We start from the raw sequence: 4,334 nt of genomic DNA on the forward strand, positions 1-4,334 counted from the left end.
TAACTTAGGCCACTTTTTATTATTGACTTCATTTTGAGTAACTGGAATCTCAGAAAGATTTTACATTCTCAAACTCTCTTTCCATGCCAATGACAAGAACCACAAGCTGCTTCTGCGTGAAAGATCAGTACAAAAGAAATCTGTCAATATTTTTTCACAAGCATGAAGACTGCTGTTAAGGTACCTGCCAGCTTTTGAAGGCTATGAATAGAGACAGCTGCAGAGGAAATAAGTGCCTGTCTTACAATTCTGCTGGAATATACTAGGCTCGGAGCCAGTTTCTAAATTGAAGTCAATAGCATTTCATGTGGCATAAGCCAGTGCTGATTTTACTCTTAAAAATATCTAGAGGTTTCAGGCTAGGTGAAAAAATAAACTCCATCCTTCCTAATCCTTGCACATACACTTGATGTGGCAAATATCCACGTGTGAAATAATCACTTCTGAAGTTTACCTGTTTACTTTGACACTACAATTTGTTTTAGTTATTAAATTTGAGCTGAGCTCTAAGTAGTGGACTGAACAATACACTGGCACCAACAGGAGCTGTCTACTGAAAGAAAACCTTGCTTTAAATAAAATAAAATTAGAGATGACTATATTTAAGGTTCTGCACACMTGTGGTGGATCAAGCCATTAAATGATTTAGTGTGGAGATACGCCCTGTTGTGACCACCTGGACAATGTGTGTAATTCAAGAGGGGAAAGAATCTTTGCCTTCATTCTTCTTGATCTCTTCTGATCCCTTACAATCACAATGTCAAAACAGAGGGGAAAGTTAAAAGGACATAATAAAAACTGTGAGCTTGGGCTCAGTCCCACTGCAGTTCAAGCAGGTAAGTCCAGATCCTCTGTGCTTCAGGATCACGTGCTCATGAATACTTTTTCTCATGGACAAAATTCCAAACAAGAATCATYAGGTAAACCTTTTGCCTCTAGTCCTGAAGAGCATCAAGGAGTTTTTAATGCTCTAAATCTGAGTACAAGCAGAAGTGAACCAGATAATTATTTTTGAAGTGTCTACTATACAACCTTATCCTCACACCCAAATGAAGTCACTGCTACCTGTTGGTGGTCAGCACCATGGCAAAATACTGCAATCTCCACCTGCCTAAAAGTGGAGCTTCTGTAGGTTGGAAGATCTTTTAAAGGAGACCTTGTAGCTGCAGAGAGTCAGCAGCAGCAGCAGCTGGAGGAGCTATGACAGGGGATCCCCACTAACAGTGTGAGCTTCACCAAYGTGGTATGTTCTAAGTACATTAAGGTTTTGTATATATGGTCACACTACTGGACTTGTGCTAGCCCTGTGCAGGATCAGGCCAGGGTATCTGCTCTCAGAAGCTGAGAAGAACATGTCATCAGCCCTCTGGTATGCAGGGAGRGAGGAATAAGCAGTGGGGAGAGACAGAAAAATAAAATTAGTGATTATGTCAACAGGAGCAATGATTACTCAATGARGTCTGAGTTATTATTGTAATAGTCCACGTTTATTTTACACCAGGGTATAGAGACTCCCAATGGGTACTTTGCATTTGTACCCATTGCATTAARTGTTCACAAACAAGAAAAAGCTGAGCAAGGCATGAGCTTGTTTTAAATCAGCATAATGATGTTGATCTCAAGGATCTGATGCTAGTGACTGACTTGAAGGCTTTTTATTACTGACCAGATCTCAAATTTATGGTAAACATAGGGATCAATAGAAACCCATTCTAGATACAGCTAAAAATGGTGCAATTTGGTAAGGTAGTTAGCCATAGCTATAAAAATATTTTACAGAGYTACTTTTTTTGTGTTGCAGAGAAACACAAAGGGTTTATAGTCATTTATAAAAGAATTCAGGAGTCTGCACATCTGAGGACAAGATATGTGCAAATGGAACTATATGCTGAATACAGAGGGGAAATGTGTAGGCTCTTTTATCTCACATTCATCCACAAATGAGCATGTTATCTCTTGATTCCCCTTGAAATATCTTGATTCTCTTGATTCTGGAACTTTTTTGGACAGTGCAAGTGAGAGAAAGCATTTGTCTGATTTTGAAAGTTCGCATCTCAGATTAAGCAGAGATGTCTTTACATGTTTGGTTTTCTTCTCATTGGCCTGTAAGCATCAGAAGAGAGAGGCCTTCTGAAAAGGAAGACTGAACTTCCAAGGTTCCTGTCATGGAAAATATGCTTTCCTAAATAGGAGGTTTCTAAACAGATTCCAGTGCAATGCATACCCCACTTTTAAATGTTATCTTTTTTTTTTTCTTCTATCCTAAATCTCATTATTATGACATGTTCTGCTATTCAAAATTTCCATTTAGAGTTTGGAGAAAGTACTTGAAAGACAAGCATATCAAACTGTAGTTTTTTCTTTTCTCTGCAGTTTTCGTTCTGCACGTGTCTTGTGAAACAGCTTTTGATTGCACGGACTCCTATCATTTTTGCAAAAGTCCCTGTTCCATGCACAGTGCAACAGCAGGCCACATCCTGTGGTCCTTTCATGAACTACCACAATTATGATAGTTCTGTGAGTCCTAGAAATGTCAAATCAGGTCTTATTTTGAGGGGGGAAGGACAGCATCAGGCCGGCTACTGTCTATTGTATTACATTAACTCCACTAAACCACTGTTATGTAAAAACCATCAAAAATGTATGAATAATTGTGAATGGAGTACAGATTGAAAGGCTTCTGGCTCGCACAGCTGCAGAGTATGTGACTTAGCAAGGATTCGATAGGAAAAAAGTTACCATGGGAATTGTAAGGCATTGTTCATAGCTGACTCCAACTGGGATTGTTGTACTCTCACTGCAGCTTTTGTTTCACTGTAAAGTACAGTTATTAAATGCCAGTGTGGAACAAAGATGCATTTTCATTCAAGGACTGAGCTGGAATAATGACTATTTTTAGAAATGTCACTGCTTTAAGCTAGGAAAAAGATTTTCTCTATTGCTATTTTGAAAAACTCTAAGTATTTTAGTATAACTTTAGTATGCGCATAGAACATAAGTCATTTACCATTAAAATGGTTAAATACCATTCCTGGATATTTTTATAGGACAGTATGAGCACAGTAGGTGACAGCTGTGAAAAACTGTCCAAACCGGAGGAGAAGTATAGAAGAATGGCTCCATATTTCCAAGCCATTCATTCCTCAAGAAGAGATCTCTTTCCATTAAATTTAATACAAAAATCACACTAACTGTATGTTCAAAAAAAAAAAAAAAAAAAAAAGAAAATTGCTCTAAGCATTATGGCAAGTATTTGTGCAGTTTCTGAAAGCTGGTAAAAGCTGAGGCTTGTATATTATTCTGAAAATTGCATAAATTCTAGATCCATGAGCTCTTGGACATTTACAAAATGGTGTTAATATTTTTTATAGCRCTTTTAACCAGAGGAGGCAATGTCTGCTGATTTTTGTCACATTAAAAGGAAAGTTTCCCTCATATTCTAACCAATATGTGTTGCTGTCCAGAAAACCAAACGTGTGGAGTKTATCACCTCCCTCTGTGCTCTGTAATTATTGTTTTTTTTTTTTTTAAGGTATTTGCAGGAACATAACTACAGGTTGCTGCTAACTGCCCCAGAAGAGCTTGTAGAGAGGCCTCCATATGAAGCAAGCTGAATAGCATTTAAAAAAAAGTATACAGGAAACAAGGTCTCTTATTGTGTGCTAAATAACAAAATCTATTTCTTAAACTGAATATGATCATTGTTTACTAAATATTTGGGCGATTCCTTCCACAGAGGGATTTGATCTAGCTGAGGCCTCTGTAAAAATGTCATCATTGAATCGCAGGGGAGAGGAAAACTGTCTCTATTGCAAACTAGCGATTTTGTGGCATGTATGATTTTGTGACTGTATTGCCTGTTTTGTTAGCTGCTTAGGTCAGTAACCACCATGTTACCACAAGGGGTACCTGAGTGTTTACTTTTCCCTCAGGGATTCGGAGAGTTTGATTTTATTAACACAGCACACACTGTTACACTGGCGCAGGGACCATCACCGGGCCTCTGCTAACAGGAACCCTGCGAGGGCACCGTTTTATTTCACAGGGAGATCGCCACCAGGGTTCCTGGCGGTGCTTCCCGATGAGGCAGCAACGAGCAGGACTCGCAGGACGGCACGAGGGCCACGCGGGAGCCGCTTCCAACACGCCGGGAGCCGCTTCGGGCGCGCGGCCGCCATGAGTGCAGGGCCGCATGGACTACAACTCCCGCCGTGCCTTGCGCCGCAAGGACTACAACTCCCGCCGTGCCTTGCGCGGCCCGCCGCACTACACGTCCCGGCAGGCGTGGCCGCGGCGCATGCGCGTGGCGGCGGCGGCGGGTCGGGCGCTGAGGC

Source organism: Nothoprocta perdicaria, unplaced genomic scaffold, assembly GCF_003342845.1.
Source record: "Nothoprocta perdicaria isolate Ctin4 unplaced genomic scaffold, notPer1 scaffold_7, whole genome shotgun sequence".
Taxonomy (NCBI): domain Eukaryota; kingdom Metazoa; phylum Chordata; class Aves; order Tinamiformes; family Tinamidae; genus Nothoprocta; species Nothoprocta perdicaria.